The sequence below is a fragment of the Puma concolor genome, chromosome B2, assembly GCF_028749965.1.
Source record: "Puma concolor isolate L17-30 chromosome B2, mPumCon1.1.hap2, whole genome shotgun sequence".
NCBI classification, from domain to species: domain Eukaryota; kingdom Metazoa; phylum Chordata; class Mammalia; order Carnivora; family Felidae; genus Puma; species Puma concolor.
The window spans coordinates 139,905,862-139,925,445 of NC_141671.1; the positions used below are offsets into that span (position 1 = coordinate 139,905,862).

At 40.7% G+C, this 19,584-nt stretch overlaps 1 protein-coding gene and 1 long non-coding RNA gene across 3 annotated transcripts in view; one reads left to right on the plus strand and one right to left on the minus strand.

Annotated features, from left to right (window-relative positions):
• RGS17 (regulator of G protein signaling 17) overlaps positions 1 to 18,846 on the minus strand; it is a 95,982-nt gene extending 77,136 nt beyond the window's left edge. The window contains exon 1 of one of the 2 annotated variants that reach the window (XM_025925670.2): positions 18,657 to 18,846. The gene's annotated coding sequence lies outside the window, so the exon portion shown is untranslated. The remainder of the gene's footprint in view (positions 1 to 18,656) is intronic. The other variant, XM_025925669.2, reaches the window with a different exon arrangement.
• Positions 1 to 19,584, plus strand: part of LOC112862376 (uncharacterized) — a 155,882-nt gene that overhangs the window by 104,141 nt on the left and 32,157 nt on the right. Inside the window, exons 5-6 of the long non-coding RNA XR_003223796.2 lie at positions 10,876 to 10,977; positions 14,748 to 14,910. This is a non-coding gene — a long non-coding RNA (uncharacterized LOC112862376). The remainder of the gene's footprint in view (positions 1 to 10,875; positions 10,978 to 14,747; positions 14,911 to 19,584) is intronic.

Consider the following 19,584-nt stretch of genomic DNA (forward strand, 5'->3'; position numbering starts at 1 on the left):
CCCTCCCACACCTGCTTGCACGCTCTCTCTCAAAAAAAAAAAAAGAAAAAAAAAAAAAGAATATGGGAAGGAAAAAGGTTTGTTCATGGAGAAGATAAGAATACAAGTGTCACTGTTACGATGCAGGCAGTTTCAGTGGAGAGACAAGTCACCACGAGGTGGCCAGACAAGGATTCATGAAGGTCTCAGGACTTTAGCTTAGACCTTAACAGATGGTCAGGATTTAGTAAAGTGGAGGGAAACATGTACAGACCTTAAAAGATGGTCAGAGTTTAGTAAAATGGAGGGAAACACGGACAGCATTCCAGACAGAAAAAAGTCAGAGCAAAGGCACAGAAGTGGCAACATAGGCCTTTTTCTGCAGGTTAAGTATACTGGTCTTTGCGAGTAGAAGAATGGTAAGAGAAAGGGAGGAAAAGGTGGGTCTTCAAATGATGTGGAGTCTGCATCCGAAATTCTCCTTTCAGGGGAGACAATTTACTATTGTGGGAGACATCGGGTCCACAGTGGATGAGCAATCCTAGATGATTAACAGTAGCCACCAGAAACACCGTGATGATACCGATGGCGATCCTACATGAACGTGACAATTCTTTGTCGTGCTAGGATTCATGAGCTCACTGAGCCCCTATGTAGCTCTAGTTAGAACTTGGCTCTCCTGAATCCCATCTAAAGATTAAATGGACATTGTAGCAATTTATGGTTTGGAGTCACGGGTGCCATGTTTTCCTCCTAACACCTGATATTATAATTATATTTGAAGTGTCAATAGCAAGTTTAACACTTTATTTAAATTGATTTCATTTCACCATGAAGCCTTTAATTGTTCTTTGAAGTGAAACTAAATAAACTCTATAATGAATTTTTCGTCCTATTTGCATAAGCCAAATTACAAGTACAAAATAAGCTTCCTAAAGTCTATATTTTCTATCATCAGGCACTAGGATAATCAAATTTTCATCCCATCCAGACAACACATAACTTTAAAAAAATATTTTTAAAGTCTCAGCTGTAAAAATATCACTTGCTTTGTTTAGCCTTAAATTATCACAAGTGGAATATTCATAATGTCTCCACAAGTCCATCACTGAAATACAAATAAAATAGCAATCAGAGCATTAGCTACACTTATTCTTCCAGGAACACATTCAGACTTCTTTCCTTCGCTTCCCCCTGACAACAATCAAATCCCTAACAGCTCTTGATAATTCATCATTTCTTGCTTCAGTGCCATCCTTGAAAACAAAGCCATCCTGTGATTCTGTATATGTCATTATGAACTGAGACAAATCACAGGCACTCATTGCTCCAGACCATTTCTTCTAGGAAATACTGCTTCTCCTATAACATAACTGGAAACTTTGAGTACCTGTCAGTCATAGGATAACACCTATCCAGAGGGGAAAAAAAAAAAAAAAAAGGACCACATCCTTCCTTAAAATTTTAAGCTGCCTCCGCCTTTTCTCTTTTACAGCTTTATTCATTTTCATTCATTTCACTCCCATCCTGGCTCTACACATTATACAGCTTCCATACATAATTTTTCCAAGAGCTTGACACAATAAAACTGCATTCCTATCTTATTGCCTAAATATGATTTCAGGAACGTATTCCTTTTGGCTTTCCACCTCTGTTAAATGTGATCTGAATTTTCTGACGTACCTCAGAATTCTTCTACTTCAGTTAATTAAGCTCTAAAGTCTCTGAAATGTACCTCAGAGCATAGAACATTGGGAAGCAACTTTGGCAGACAAATGCAAGGACCAGCTAAGGGATGAAGACAAAACTGGCAGCTCATTCCTGGGAAAATCCTGGAGGGAAGTCAGATTGATAGTCTAAGAAAAATGAGCTCACTTCTCCCCCTTGTGCCAGAACTTTGGATGCTATCAGTTCTATCATATACTACCTTGGATGAGAGAAGCCAAGAGAACGCGATCTCCTTCCTCTGACCTCTCGTTCCAGTATTTTCTGACCTGCGATGATGACATTTGTAGTGGTACAATATACTGGTTTGAAATAAACTGATATCAAGTCATGTTAATTTTCAAAAGAATTAAGGTCTAGAAAATTCACATTATATTCCCATCTTTGGTACACCCCCATTTAGCCTCAAGCATTTGCACAGAATAGAGGAGTTAAGAACATATATGTAGAGAATATATACATATATAAGGAATATATACATGTAAAGAAAATACATATATATTTCTTGATAGCCCTGCTTTATGAAGGATCCCAAGTGCTTTACAAATGATTCCCTCTGAGTCTATTAAAAAAAAAAAATCAAAGATCAAACATATATGGCTCATGGAGGTAGGCAGTTTTTTGTATGCTTTGTTCTCTAACAAATCTGAATCTCCCAGAACAGTACCTGGAACATAGCATGTGCTCAGTAAGTATTTGTTAAGAGAAACTTTACTGGGTGGCGCCATGCACAAAATTTGTTTCTCAATCATTCATGATATATTTTTACTTACAACCTTTTCCCCAAATCACTTATTCTTCATTCTCAGATTATTCCTGTAAAAGCCAAAATGCAGGGGTGCCTGGGTGGCTCCATTGGTTGAGTATCTGGCTCTTGATCAGCTCAGGTGATGATCTCAGGGTCCTGAGACCAAGCCCTGTGTAAGATTCTCCCTCTCTCCCCTGCCCCTCCCCCATGCACTCACACACTCTCTCTCTTTAAAATTAAAACAAATTATGTAAAAAAAAATAAAAAGCCAAATGCAGTGCAGTGTTAAAAACAACAATATATTTCAGATTATGAATATAGCTGCTGCTTTGTAGTTTGAAAGGTTTGCAGTTAAACAATGATTTCTTCCTTTCATTTTTATTATCTGAGCTTCAATTTCCTGTTTATTCCCTACTTTTGAATGACAGTTCACTGTTCTGCCTTCAAATAAAAGAATGCACATATATGAAAACCCACCTTATTTCATTTTGCATTCAAAAGACTAGCTTTCCCAACGAGGTTTTGAGGTGATTATTTTTTTTAACACTAATTTCATTTTTTAAACTTGCATTCTTACTCAGTTGAAACTATGAGAATTTACTTTTGCTCATTACCCAAAGGCAATACTTACTAGACTGGACATCCCCATGTGGAATGATTTAACAAATAATAATTAGGAAAGTCTGTTTACTTGCTTGTTTTAACAACCAAACATTTCATTAATTGACTAAGTAATACACAATATTACGATTAAAACTCCTCATTCAGCATAGAAGGAAAACTAGATGGAGAATTTTTTATTCTAGGCTGCAAACATTTTTTTTTTTTTTTTTTTGTCATTTTGGATGCCTCCAGTAAAGCCATTAGAGAAAACCCAATTTGTAAGCGTTGTCCCACAACATCTTTCTTCTGGCTACGAGTTAAAATATTAGTGATGAGGAGACGGGAAAAAGAACCCATTAATTCTGTAGACTCAGGTGGTTTCAAGGTGACTTTTGAGCTTATGATGCTCCACGGTTCTAAAATCCCTTGCCTGCCCATAACCTTGGGGAAATTCCACTATACCTTCGAACTACTAACTTTACCTTGGATTCTGGAGGCAAAGCTCAAAATAGGGCTAAATAATCAAAATTTCTTCCAACTGCCATAGTTGATCTTGAATGAATAAATAATATTATATATTTGTTTTTATTTTGATATAGAAATATTTTAAATTTCTCAAGAATGAATGAAATTAGTGCTCCAGAAAAGTCTATGGCCTTTTCCCTCAAACTTCTCCATTGATGGGGCACCTGGGTGGCTCAGTCGGTTAAGCATCCGACTTCGGCTCAGGTCATGATCTTGCAGTCCGTGAGTTTGAGCCTCGCGTTGGGCTCTGTGCTGACAGCTCAGAGCCTGGAGCCTGTTTCAGATTCTGTGTCTCCCTCTCTTTCTGACCCTCCCCCATTCATGCTCTGTCTCTCTCTGTCTGAAAAATAAATAAATGTTTTAAAAAAAAAAAACTTCTCCATTGATAATTTTGCTTCTCACTGCCAACAAATGTAGTCCTCTCCATAGCCAAAATAAATGTTGGCTCAGCTTCCCACCTGAGGCTGCTCCCCTCCCCCACTTAGTCCTCTCCACAGTTCTCTCAACCAACTAGTTCTTACTGGAAGCATTCTCTGCTCCCCTCCTATGCTGTTTCCAGTCTCCCAAGACTTGCTTCCAATTTCCTCCCCAATACTAAGGGTCTTCTCTCACTGGGCACCTCTACTTTTCTATTTGTGTGTCAGTGACTTGATTTACGTTTTAGACAATTTTGATGCATTCTTTTCTGCCACACACACCATGCATTCCTTACACACGTGCACACACACACATTTAACACGATAGCTGTCAGGAGGGATCATGGAAGGAATTGTACCTAATAGCTAATTACTCTTTGAAAGACTCCTGCTACACTATTTATGCTAACATAGCATACGACACTTTTGGAAGACACTCTTCATAATGTAAATGGGTAACAGTAAATAATCTTATCCAAAGAGAGAGAAAAGGGAATTATCCACAACTCTGTGTTCTTCCCTCTTAGGCTCCACCTCTTAGAAACCTGATCAATGAATTTCCCCATCCACAAAACATTCATCCCTTCAACATGCTGAACACCTGTTCTGTTACTGGCATTGTTCAGGGTACTAGTTTAGATTCTGCCATATGGGACGAAGGAGACTGATAATTTATGAGAGCAGTAACATCAGGCAGAGTCCAGAAAAGGTCTCTTTGGAGAGGTGACCTGTGAACTGAATCCTAAATGATGGGAAGGATCAGGGGAGAGTTTTTCAGGCAGAGGGAATGGCAAATGCAAAGGACGTGAGGTTGTAAGACGCTTAGTGCCCTCTTTGCCCTCACGTCCCCGGAACTACTCTGCTTCCCCTCATCTAGGATGTCCTCCTCTCGAATGCTGTCCTAAATGCTGTTTTCAGACCCAGGAGTATTTAGATGCCCACCTAGTCTTTCACAGACATAATGCTATCTATGTGACCTTCAAGGGTTTAAAAGAGAAACAGCAATTCAAAGCAAGCCTGCATCATCTTTGAGCAGAAACACTGATGACCTCATAGTGAAGTGTGTCACTTTTCCTTATCTAAGAATATACTCTTCGTACAATATACTCTTCATTGTGGAATATATACCCTTCGTAGGATTTAATGCCAGGAAATAAAACTTCTTCCGAATAATGGTTTCCTTTCATTAAGCAATGAGTTATAGGTAACCTGTCCTTCAACCCTTTCGTTTTGGCTGCTGGAATCTCAGAGGTAAAACCTAGTGTCCCTGTTACAATAACAGCCCTGTCCGTGTTTTGTGGCATGTTCACCCCCTCCCCTATTTATTTCTCTTTGTGGCCTCTTATCTTTATTTTGTTTCATTTTCATTCCCCTTTGTGAAAGTGCTTTTATTTAAGCTGCCTCAGACCTTTTGGAAATAGATGATGTATAAGTTATTAATCACCAGTGCCTTCTGGACACTCACAAGCAACTTCCTCATTGCAAAATCTCACGTGTTGCCTTGGTCCTAGTCTTACCGTCTCTGCCACAAGACATAACCCAGTTGCTCGTCCCTTATGAACCTGTCTCCCTTTTCCAATCTCTTTTGGGAAGATTACTATAAATATGAAGAAAGTTGGTTAAAAGCAACTCTACTTCCTTGGTTTCCTGGCAGACTACAGTGTCTTCATTTTCCTTTTAACACATTTTTTTTTTATTCTGATCATCTTATGTATGAATGTGTTTGTGTGCATGTGTGCATGTGTATGTATGTTCATGTGTGTGTACATGTGTATGTGTGTGTACATGTGTGTGCACTTCAGTTTCCTCCTTTTCCCTCCTGCCCACTCAATGCAGATATACTTCAGGATTCTCTTCCAGGCTTTCACTCCTGTCTACACTTTTTTTCTTGGCAATCACCTACCACTGCTGCTTCTAAGTAAAAGATTTTCAAATTGTACTTCTAGCCTCAGCCTCTCTCCTGAGTTCACATTCCAAACTCCCTGGAACCACTTGAACATCGGAGTCAGAATGAGGCCCTGTAGTTCTTTTACCCTCCCAACCCTTAAATCTCCTCCATAACATCTAGGCCAAGGGCGCCACCTTTGGCAAGATTTGCCATCTTTGCAAATGCTTCCACCAAGCATTTGATGGCAACCTTATCGCCTTTCAAAGCAGCCCATCTAACTAAGCCGGTTTTGACCATTAAAAAGTTGTTTCCAAGGGACGCCTGAGTGGCTTGGTCAGTTGAGCGTCCGACTCTTGGTTTCAGCTCAGGTCATGATCTGACAGTTCCTGAGTTCAAGCCCTGCTCTGGGCTCCACACTGACAGTGCAGAGCCTGCTTGGATTCTCTCTCCCTCTCTCTCTGCCCCTCTCCTGCTCTCTCTCTGTCTCTCTCAAAATAAATAAACATAAAAAATTTTTTTTATTGTTTCCAGTAGGGTGGAAAAATCTATTTCTATGACATGTGCCTGCTGGTTCTAATACTATTCTTTATTTTAAATTTACTCATTTTGAGGGAGAGAGAGAGAGAGTATGCACAAGTGGGGGAGGAACAGAAAGAGACAGGGAGAGAGCAAATCCCAAGCAGGCTCTGCACTGAGAGCCCAATGAGAGGCTCAAACTCATGAACTGTGAGATCATGACCTGAGCTGAAACCAAGAGTCAGAAGCTCAGCAGACCGAGCCATCCAGGTGCACCTCTGATGCCATTCTTAAGTGTAACATTAAGAGCTAAGATGGACTGAATACCAAACATGTGCCAGGGCCACTGCACATATTATCTCTTTACAACTCTGCCATGTGGCTTTATTATTCACATTATATCACTGGGGCAATTTTTAATTAATCTAATTATTCACATGAGTCTCCTCCAAATGGTGACATACACACATTCTCTAGGGGAGCTACTCTGTTTCAGGTTCAGAAAGTAAAAGTGCCTCCAATCACTTTCTTTAAGTTTATTCATTTATTTTGAGGGAGGGAGAGGGAGAGGGAGGGAGGGAAGGAGGGAGAGAGAGAGAGAGAGAGAGAGAGAGAGAGAGAGAAGAGAGAGAATTCCAAGCAGGCTCCACAATGCAGAGCCCAACATAGGGCTTGAACTCATGAGCCATGAGGTTGTGGCCTGAGCCAAAGTTGGATGCTTAACTGACTAAGCCACCCAGGCTTTTTAAGTGTATTTATTTTTATAGACTTTTTAAGTGTATTTATTTATTATAAATAAATTATTTATTTATTTATTTTGAGAGAGAGAGAAAGAGAGAGAGAGGGAGAGAAAGAGAAAGAATGAGCAGGGAGGGGCAGAGAGAGAGAATCCCAAGCAACCTCCATACTCTGTGCTGAGCCCAATGTAGGGTTTGATCTCATGACCCTGAGATCAAGACCTGAGCTGAAACCAAGAGTCAGATGCTTAACCATAGCTACCCAGGTGCCCCTCCTCCAATCACTTCTCACATGAACAACGGATTTTGTTAATTTTACCATCTGTATTGCAAACCTTTAACTATGGTGTCCAGAGGAAAGAAATTCAAAATAACATTCCAGTTGTGGTTTGAATATGCAGAACAGAACTGTTACCAGCTTCATTCTAGATACTATGAGCCTGTGCTGACCTAGCCTAAGAGGAGACCTGCCTACAGAATCAACCAGGCTTTTAACCAACAGCCTACTCAACAGCTCCTAGAATTCTGATGGGTACAACAAACTATACCTTAATTGTACATGTACTACCCAGACACATAGGATCAAATCCTTCACGTTGGCCTTGAGATTCCTTTTACATCTTCTAAATGTCATTGGTGACCAAGTCGTGAAGGCTTGGAGTTGAACATGTTCTCACAATGTCATCTTCCTACTGCCTCAGGCTGGGCCTTTCTCTGTTTCCCAGTCTAGGTTCAGCCTTTTTCACCTGGATAGCTGCTTCCCTCCAGCTCCCCGCTGTGTAAACCTGATGAAGACAGCTCTTACCCTGCACTCCTCCCCACACTGATGTCAATGCCCACCAGTGTCTGTCTCCTTTCTGGCCTTATCATCCTATGATTTCCTGCATGTACTATATACTTCTGGGAAACTGTGCCACAAAGTATTTTTCAAGTTCTGCACCTTTATTTACATTGTCTTTGAGCCTGGAAGGCCTTTGTTTGCTTGTTAGAATTCTATCTTTCAGTAACTTGAGAAAATGTCACAACCTCTATGAAACTTGTGCCAGATCCTGGGTCTGTCCATCAAAAGTTAGTCTAAAGTTCCTGAGTTCTCATGCACTTTGTGTCTCTACTAGAATAGAAGAGGAATAGCAATATGCATACATATTTCTTTTTTCAACTGCTCTTTAAGCTCCTTACATCTTAGCTATGGCTTATTTCATTTTACTATTCCCAGATACAGAATAGGGCTCTAATTTAGTTGCAGTAATTACAAATGAGGAGGCAGGAAACAACAACAACAAAAACTGAAACTAATGACTAGCTGAACCTGAAGAAAACTTGGCAATTTAATGCAAACACTTGGAAAATCAGACCCACACCCGTCATATTTACAGATGCCCCAAAAGAGCAGTCTCCATTATTCCCGCCTGCCTCTGATTACATTTTTCAAATTGTGGGCTCTACCCTCAAGCACAAGAACTCTTTCCTCTTCCCTGAGATTTAACCAGGCTAGAATTCCCAGGGCTGGTGGTCAGAGGCCAGCACACTAAGTGTCAAAGTTGATTTTGTTTGTAACCAGCAGCATCACTGATCACCTTTGGTGATCCTACTAAACCATAAAAAAATCTACATTCCCTTAAAAATAATTGCAATGATAATGAGCAGAGAATCTTCTCCAAGCACACTTGCCACTCCCTTCAAAATCTTAATAAATACTTTGGTCATGAAGTCATTGCATTGCCCTACTGCTCAATAAAACAAAGCTGAACATGTGTATTTATTCATTGCTGGTATTTTCAATCAAAATGCAAAGGTCTCTTTATATCATAAAAATAAAACTGATTTTATATAAGATGGACTTAGGAGTAGTTATATTTAAAAAGAAAAATCTGGAGTTTTTTTTTTTTATAAATGTGAGTGAATTTTGGTATTACCTAGAAGAATTTTTTTTTTAATTTTTTTTTAATGTTTATTTATTTTTGAGACAGAGAGAGACAGAGCATGAATGGGGGAGGGGCAGAGAGAGAGAGGGAGACACAGAATCGGAAGCAGGCTCCAGGCTCTGAGCCATCAGCCCAGAGCCTGACGCGGGGCTCGAACTCACGAACCGTGAGATCGTGACCTAAGCCGAAGTCGGACGCTCAACCGACTGAGCCACCCAGGCGCCCCAACCTAGAAGAATTTTTAACTATTCAACATAACCTCTTATCAGGTCAAGAAAAGTGCTTCACATTTTTTCCTTCCTGGAATTAACATTTATTTAATGAAATTCTACATCATAAAACACCACTTGCATTACTCAGATGTTCAGTCAATGAAATTACTGAATTAATGAAAAAAAATTACCTTCTTAAGATCAGGTCACATGAATTCACAAAATTGGAAGTGGTTATATAATATAGCGGAATTACATAATAATGTATTGAATGGCATTATACTTTAAGATATAATGAGTTTTTAGCTAATAGTCTTGTTTGTTGAGCCCAGTCTTCCTTTTACCTGACTTTCCTTCTTATCTCATTGGTTCTTCCCTTGGTATTCTACAGTGTGCATATTTTCTTCCTAAATGCCTGGCTATGATTACAAAGGCATCAGGTCCATTGTTTTCTCATATCAACCCACAGACAAAAAGAGGAAACACACACATACAGTCAGACACTGACACAGAAAGTTACCTCTTCAAAATATTAAACTGTGAAGACAATACCAGTGTGTAAGGATTCTCTACCTCTTGGTTATTGGCATTAAAAAATGATATATAAGTATACCTTCAACTAAATCCAGCATTTATACAACTATAGTTGGGTCATTAGGCATTGGATTTACTAAAGATAATTTAGTCTAAAATATTTCTTCAACAGCAAAAACTCAGATTACTGGACATGAGCAGTTTAAAACATGGGCTCTAGTGGCTTGAATCAAAATTGCCAATATTATTTACTCATAAACTAACAGAGATATGAAAATCAGGCCAGTTTATTCCTGACTACCAGGAGAGAATAAAACAGCAGGGTGGCTTTGTTTTATTTTATTTTCCTGACAGATTTAATATTTGAGTGCTTGCTAGGTCTTAAGTTTCAGGCAAAAATTATGTAACTATCCTAAAATTATATAAAATAACGTACACACCTATTTTCTATAAAATGTTAGGTGTACAAAAAGAATTGCTACTCCTTTCTCTTCAATTTATCTATTTAGAAATACTACTTATATTACCAATCATACCAATTATAATAAAAAGAGAGAAAAAGGGAAGTCAAACGTCACGTTTCACCCACACAGTAGGTAGGGAAAAAATAATACTGCAATTCACACTGGACTATCTAATATTCTAATTTACATCAGAGTATTTAATACTCCAATTCAAAATATAGCATTTAGTTGGGGATAAATTTGTGAGTTATATAGGTCACTGTATTGCTTTATACCATGTCTCTGTCTTAACACCCTCATAAAGAGCACTGGATTTTCCTTTGCTTTTAGGTAAGTCTTGATCATCTAAACTCATAGGGCACAGGAAAATTGTGTATGGTATGGTAGTGCTGAGTAGAAATAAATTGAGAGAGAAATAAGTTCAAATCTCAAATTATCACATATAGTTACTTATTAGCAGCCCAGATGAAGGTTTAGTGACAAGCAAGTTAAATTCAGTGGCTAAAATGAGGGTTTAGCTTACTTTCAAGTTAATTCATCATAATGTTAATGTCTTTCACTACTGTGCACAGGCAAGTTAACTGTCTTTTCATCTTTTTCTAGGGAGGATTTGAAGTCTCTACCCCGATCTTATAAATGATATCAAATCTTCCTAGATCAGGATACATCTAGTTGCTAGATGAAGAGATTACCCTAATAATTTCAGTAAGTAGGTGTTGAAGATGGTTTTCTTTCTCCAAAATCAAATGTAACTTTTTATTTTAATCTGAAAAGAGTGTTCTGGATTTCATTTCAATTAACTATGTTATAAAAATATTATCAAAGAAGGAATGTCAATAGTATGAGGAGAAATTTTATGATATTTTTATTGCACAGGAAATATGGATCTGTGGTATCACTCTCTCTGGTTCCCTTTTCTCACCCCTCCCCCAACACTTTAATATACCTTAATTTATATTTTGATGATCATCCAGGGTAATTTTTAAGTGAGGAGGGGAAAAGGCACAGTATAGATGTGTATAGACATTTTTTTATGTTAATGAGGGAGAAATGGGAGTTGGGGTGGATTCACAAAGAGTATTAAGCTTCCAGTCTTTTGTTGTTTGGATTGTGGAGGTGGTGGTTACATCATCCACCAGCCAGAACCACTTCCTGCTTTCCCTTCCCCTTATCTGAGTCTCTGCTTTCATTAGGGGTAGAGAAATCTTCACTTTGAGGTCAATTAGCCTAAAACTGCTAAATCCTAAGGAGATCCTTACTCATTACTTCCACCTTGTATTTAGTTGTGCCTTGTAAACACAATGGTCAGTGCTCACTAGATAGAAGCAAAACAGTAAGCTGAAGAATTTTATATATAAAGTCCTTATAGAAAGGGGCCACGTTTAATTAATTTCTGCATCCAAAAATCTTATCACAGAGTGTGGCATGTAGTAGGTACTCAGCAGTGTTTATGAATGAATATGGATGTTCATTTAACCGGTTGGTTAAACAAGCTGGTCAGGAAAGGATAACACAGCAAACACATAGAATAACTTCAAGATTAATAAGGACCCCAGTAGTTAAGACAAATACTGGCAAGAAATTAAAATCCCTTCAAGTACTCATCATCTACATGATGCTTCTTGGATTAGTTTAAATTATCTAACTCTAGTACAATGTCTAACACTTGCATAGTCATTGCCAACATTGGAAACGTTTTTACAGACATTATTTCACTTAATACTTTCACATTTTTGAGGTATATACTATCAGGTCTTCAATTTTATAGATGATGATACCAAGGCTCAACAAGGTTAAGGCTAAATCTCTGGTTATTTGAATCCCAAATCCGGGCTCATTCCAAAAAGAATTACCTTCTCTGCTTTAAACAAGTCTCTTTCTTTCAAGGGCAAGTTTCCACATGCTTTTTTACATCTTCTAAATTAAATCACACAGATTACCACTTTTCAGATAGCAGACTTTCAAATATTTGTTGATTTTCACTAACTGAAGCCTGAAAAAGTGGAAGACATGAGAGAAATGGGGTGGAGACATGGGTTGGTTTTCCTAGAACCAAAACTGACTCCTAAAATCTCCAGATCAGATAGCCTTCCATAATTTACCAAAACCAAGCCCCAGCCTCTCAGAGACTAGAAACAGAGACAGTGTTGTCAACTTTGACAGAAGGGTTTTCACTGGATTTAACTCACGATACCATTTGGAAGACCTGAGAAAATTGAAGAAATGAAATAAACACTTACCTGCTCATTTCATTTATGTCATAATTTCCCCTGGGTGGTGTCTGTTTTATTGTAATGTCATGGCTCTTGAATTCTAACCTTTGTATTTCAATAGACAATCAGCGGTACTATGAAAAGCCTGTGACCTAATACAAGGAAGTAAATATTTGCTTTGTGAACTACATTCATTGTCTGTAATAAAATTATATTTATTGACACAGATATTTTTAAAAAAATCTCAAACACAAAGTTTAAGAAATTCAGAGAGATTTTAGATGTTTATTACTCATGCTAGAATTTCAAGTATGAAACATTTATATAATTTCATGAAAAAACTTGCACATCTAGTAAAGAGTAGAGCAAGAATTCAAATCTAGTTTTATTTGAAACAAGATTTCCTGTTCTACCACAACTTACTGCTTTTCCTATTGGGGCCTCCCATTCTATAAATTCCAAGTTTGTTGAATCTTTTTTACTGAGGTTTTACTATATTTGATGAAGGGGCACCGGCAGTAACATAAAAGTTTACCCTTTTCAGGTAGTTTCATATCTAAGGGACTTCACAGATTTTTCAAGCTAACTACTCAGGTTTTTGAAACCAAATTTGTCAAAAGTCTTAGGATTTAAAAAGTCAAAACCAGGAGCTCAGTAGAGCACTGAATCTTGTGAAACACTATATAGAACTCATTAAGAGACTAGATTCTCACCTTTTAAATATTTAAATTTTACCTCCAGCTGAAAATTTGAGATAAGATTCCAATCTGATATGGTCGTATAATTCAACTTAATTGATTTCATTTTGATGAGAAACTTCAATTAATGCCCTGTATGACCTCCAGCTACGCTTATATTTCCCTTTAATTTCCTTTATCTCGGGAAAACTCAAAAGTTCTACAGCATTGGCAACTGACAAAAACAATCCATGAAAATCCAGGAACTTATCATGTAGTAAGGTGTGTGTACGTGTATGTGTGTGTGTGTGTGTGTGTGTGTGTGTGTGTGTGCGCGTGCGTGCGTGCATAGCGCCCAAGCAGAAAAACAGCAGATCCTAACTATTAAGTGATTCTGGGCTTCTGAAAGGGACTGTACACTTTGGAAAGCCCAGGTTCAGTGGCAGGTGACCGTACATTATGGACACCACAGCAGCCCGAATCCTGTGGCTGATCCATCTCCAGATTTTGGTGATGTCTCCTCCACTCAAGCTGAGTTGGAGTCTGGTTCAGCCTCAACCATCTCAGCAGCCTTTGCCAAATGTCCTCTGGGTTACTAAGCACTTCCTTTTTTTGTGTGTTTCTGCCACATTTAAAAATTAACATTAGCACTCAAATGAATAACAAAAATGTACCAGAATACCAAGAGAAAAAACGGGCAAAAGACTTGAACAAGCTATCCTTAAAGACCAAAAGAAAAAAATAATTTATTTTTGACATGTTAAAAAACTTATTAGCATTATTAGTAACAAAAGAAATAAAAGTTTGAAAAATATTTTCATTTATCAAGTTAGCAAAGATTTTTCAAAAGACGATAGTATGTTGGTAATAGTATGTTGTTGCTCTAAGCATCAAGCCTAGACAAAAAAAAAAAAAAATGCTACACAGATATACAGACAAAATCCAGGCATAAGGATGTACTTCAGTTACAACAATAAAATATGGGAAATAACATAAAAATCTAAAAGTAAAACAATGACTAAATAAATTAAAACATCCATAAGTTGAATTATTATTTTTTTTTTATTTTTTTTTTCAACGTTTATTTATTTTTGGGACAGAGAGAGACAAAGCATGAACAGGGGAGGGGCAGAGAGAGGGAGACATAGAATCGGAAACAGGCTCCAGGCTCTGAGCCATCAGCCCAGAGCCTGACGCGGGGCTCGAACTCACGGACCGCGAGATCGTGACCTGGCTGAAGCCGGACGCTTAACCGACTGCGCCACCCAGGCGCCCCACATAAGTTGAATTATTTTGCAGTCACTAAATTGTATTAAAAATACCAGTGTTTTTTTTTTTAATACCATTTTTAATTTCCTGGGAAACACCAAAGTAATATTATTTTTTTTTAAAGTAAGTATGAAGTTCTACAATGTGATTCTACTTCTTTAAAAAATAGTACACATTATGCCTAGTGGTAAACTACTGCGTATTTTCAACAGCAATTCTTTATGCATTGGGATAATTATAAGTTCTTACTACATGCCAGGCATATGTTTAGCACCTTATATACAATGCAATAAATTTATGCTTGCAAAAATTTTAGGAGATGGGTTTTATCCCTGTTGTATATCTGAGGAAACCGAGACCCCGATCAGGTAAGCAACTTTACCACAATGACAAAGCTCTTCCGTGGAGAAACCAGAACATAAACTAAGGTCAGCTTGACCCAAAGTTCCTGCTCACCACGTCCATGTCTCTGCCCACAGGTAATTTTAATTTTCTGTTTCATATATTTTTATGTGTTCTAGGGGATCTAAAATAAGCATATAATGCCTTTATAATCTGAAAATAAATCCATAGTTTAACTGCTGTATTAAAAAGATGCAGATTCACAAATGACAATTCTAAAAATTGCTTCCTCCCAAGATGTGGGACCATGAACAGGATCTTTAGGAACTCAAACTAATGGGGGTAATGAGCATGAGCACTCCTTTTAATAAGTGTAATCCCAAAGACTTTTGTGAGCCATCTCAATTCTGCAAAATTTATTCATTTAAGAAATACTTGCTTAACACCTACCTTTTGCCAGGTATTGTGCTAGATGTTGGCACAACAGTAGGAGGACCAGTCTGAAGGACTTTCTTTGGATATTGGGAAAGTCTTTGGGGGATAAGTAGAGATGGGAAGAGATAGAGAAGGTGGCAAGACTGTCAATTTAACACTGGAAGTCCTGGCTACATACATCTAAGGTTTGTTTGTTTTTTTAATCTTTCCCTAAAAACATATAGGATTCCTGAGGATCCAGGACACCCCCATAAATGTCATAAAATGTGAAGGCTCTACAATGCATTCATACTTTTACTCTAATTATACTAGTCAGATAAGCTAAAATGTTTTATATATATACATATATAGTTTTTAATGTTTATTTATTTTTGAAAAAGAGAGAGAAAGAGTGCGAGTGGGGGAGGGGCAGACACACACACACACACACACACACACACACACACACACACACACAGAATCCGAAGCAGGCTCCAGGCTCCAAGCTGTCAGCACAGAGCCCAACGCGGGGCTCGAACTCACAAACCTCGAGATCGTGACCTGAGCCGAAGTCGGACGCTCAACCGACTGAGCCACCCAGGCGCCCCTGAACTAAAATGTTTTTAATATCACATAGCACTGTTCTCATCCACAGGCTATACACTCGTCCTCACATTTGCCCTTCTGGGTGGTACAGTATTTTCATTGTTAAGGAAGCAGAGTTGGACCATCAGAAGGATTCTTAGCAGAAATGCAGTTGGATGGATTTCCATCCTCTTGGCTCCATACTTCTTTGTCCATGTCCACCTTCCATTTTTCAGGAAAAGCGAATGTCTTTCAGCAAATGGACTTCTAATGTGAAGGCCACTGTCTCTACAGTTGTAGATTAACAGGCCAATGTTTTCTGACTTTTTAATTTATGAGTCAATCAGAATTTTTACCGATATAGACTTAGGTTATTTACTTTTATGTGGCTGTTATAATAAGATCAAATGAGTAAGAATACATATATTATAATTAAATACATATATCTCCTTGTCTACAAAGTCCCAAGCCCTAGTGGTAGGAAATGTTAAGGAATGTCATTAAGCAAAAGTATAGGAAGTCCATAGGAATGACAATAATTTAGATTTTCAACACTGAGTTCAAATAAATTTAGACCCTATACGAAGATCCCTAAAAGCAAAGAGATACCTATTTGCGAAGGAAAACCTGGGATGCCTTAGAATTGAACACAGACAGCAAATTAAATCTCCTTGTTAATTCTCTTCCATGGGGATTAAACACCAAGGAATCATTGAGAAACCAGAGTAAAAAAGGTCTAAGTTGGTACAATACATTCCTTATGTTGTTTGTATATTAGGTGGTTTTCTTAATCTTTCAGGCTACAAATTTAGGAGGAAGGATAAGGGTCCATAGTTCTGAGATCAGCTGTCACTGCCATGGAGATTCATCCTGTTTAATACATGATACCATCCAATCTTTTCATAATAATAAACACTTGTTTTATCATCTCCACAAATCGTAAACTACCCTTCCATGGTTTCTCTAACTACAGTTTTTCAAGATTACAAAAATACTGAGTAAATCTACTCTCCAGTGAGTGTACTAATTACTGTTTTAGTTCATGCTAACAGAAGAAATGGCTTAATAACAGTAACTTAACTGAAGGAGGTCGAACTGCTCATTCATTTAAACTGAGTACAAATCATCTTTGTGTTAGATATCAGTGCTACAATGTATATTTCATGGATACCTGCTATTATTACTTACAGACTTTAGCAACACAATTTAAAGTGTTTCAGTTTCCAAAATTATTTAATACCCATAATGCGACCAGGAGGAAAACATTATTTTCCACTACAACAGTAAAAACTGTTTCTCTTTTCTCCAATTAAATGATTTCGGAAGGATGCATTACCCGGAAAACCGGTATGTATGAACGCCGGAAATGCAGATGATATCTAGTCTCAGAAATGTTTATTCTTAACGGGAACTAAACTATTAGATTTCTCTCTATTATTTATGATAGGCTTCCCATGATGGAAATAATCTCCCTGTAAAATAATCCAAAAGGAAATTGGAAACAACAACAACAACAACAACAACTATGGGAAGGTTGCAAAGTTCCCTAGACAAACCTTTCCAGAGACTCTTTTAGAAGGAGGCATTTTTCGAAGGGTCAGGGAGGTTTAGGAAAACTCTGCCAAGGAGCCAGGGTCAGTCTCCCCGGAGCGACTAAGATTGTCCCAGGTGAGCAGCGTCCGGGACTCCGGATGGAGGCAGAGGACGCAGGGCGGGTCCCCGCACAGCGGGCATCTTTTCGGCCAGGCGACCCCCGCTCAGTCTCCAGGACCCCAGCGACTCCCGAGGCTGGCGCGGGCAGCCCGGGACGCACTGCCAAGAGCCTCCCGCTCCCGGGGAGCATCCCCCCTTCCTCGGCTTCCGAGGCCAGCTCTGTCCCTCCGCCATCCTCCAGTCCTCCGACATTTTTCACGGAGACCCGGAGGCAGGGAGAAGAGGAAACGGCCGAGTGTCTGCATCCAGTCTCTGCCGCAGCACCAGAAGAGGAGAGGAGGACGGAGGCTGGCGAGAAGATAGCTATTAAACTGTGATTCCATCCCCCAAAAAAAGAATCACCATCACCCCCAGCAGGGGAGTCTCGGATACACCCACCCGGACACAGGCGAAGGGGTTGGTGGGCGTTCCTCCTCCTGGTCCCCTCGGTGCCTGTGAAATCTACCCTAAACCGTGCACACAAGAACTCCCTTTCCTACGACTAACGGGAGGGGAGGAACAAAAGAGACCCCCACGCCCTACACACACACACACACACACACACACACACACACACCACTCAGATATCTGACCGACGCTCAAGGTATGCATTTTTGCAATCCCTTAGGCTTACACCTTCCCCACCTGGTTAGTGCATTTACCCAAAGAAAGAAAGGAAAAAAAAAAAAAAAAAAAACCCACCCCGAGGTGATCGGTCGAACGGGCACTGTTAATTTCACATTCGGTTTTCTAACAAACGACCACAAAAATCCCGCAGGATCTCGCACCCCCGCGGGGTCTCTGCCGCCCCCGGCCCTCTCTGCCGGCTCCCCGAAGGCGCCCAGCCCTCCGCTGCGGACCCGACCGAGGCTTCCCCTGGCGGGCCGGACGCTCGCCCAGCCCCTCCGCAGCAGCTGGAGGGCGGCGAGCGGACCGCGCGGTGGCAGCAACGCGGGATTCAACTTCCCAAACCTGCGGCGCGGCCCCCGCTCCCTCCCGCGGCGCCGCGGCCGGCGCCGAGACCCCCGCGCCCGCAGCCACCCGCGCCGGGGCTCCGGCGGTTGCACTCGCCGCCCCCTCTTACCTTCACCTCCCCCAGCCACCACCTTTTAAAACATTCATCCCTCGGTGCAAAGCAGACATTTTGATGTCATTTACTTAGCACCGCTCGGTTTCAGAAGCAACATCTTACCCCGTCGCCTGGAGGTGTGGGCAGCGCACCGATGGGTCCGGGGGCGCAAGGCTGGGCTGCTCGGTCCTCTAGCGGAGCGGGTTTGCTGCCATCCGCCCAACTTCAGCACCCAGCGGGCGAGGAGAGAGGGAGAGAGGCGAGGATGGAGGGGAGAGGGGAAGGGGAGGAGGGAGGGTGGGCGGGGAGGGAGCGGGCGCCGCTCGGCAGCGCGCATGCGCCCCGCGGGCGGGCGCAGCCCCTCGCCCGGCTCGGCCCGAGGTGCCGCTTCTTCCCCCGGCGCGCGGCCGCGTGAGTCACGGCCCCGCCCCTCCCGGCGGCCCGGCCCCCGCGCGCTCGCCTCGGCGCCGCGCCCACGGTGCGGGGGTCTGCGCGGAGCTTCGCCGGAGCCTCGGGGACCTGGGAGCCTTCCTTGATTGGAGAGGCTCAGCCTCCTGGGCTCCCTCAACTTCACGTTCGCCCGCAGCCCGCGTTATTTTCTCGTGCGCCTTAGGAGACTGCTGGAAACCAGAAGCGTGTCTTTTAGGAGGGGGAAAAAGCGCTGCAACGGTGGGGTCCCAGGGGAAGCAGTCCCTGCGGGAGGGTTCAAGAAAGTGGGGGGTTAAGCAAGTTTTGCGCCCCAAAGGACTCGACTGTATGAAGAGTTCTTTGTTGACATCGGCACCCAGAAATCTGACACTTTTGCCTTTAAGAATAATTTCAGATCTGGTCTGGGGCATGTATTCCGTCTCGGGCGTCTGGACCACTGGAGCCAGAGTTTTGAGTGAGAGAAGGCGATGACAAGGCAAGAGTCGTGAATTACTAACAGAGGTGTTGATGCTAGGGGCTTGGAATATCCTTTGGGGACAGCTAGGTAGCTATCAGGTCTGATAATTGTTCCATTCGCTAGCGGAGCCCAGCTCGGTAGTGAAGAAGCTTTGGATGCTTAATG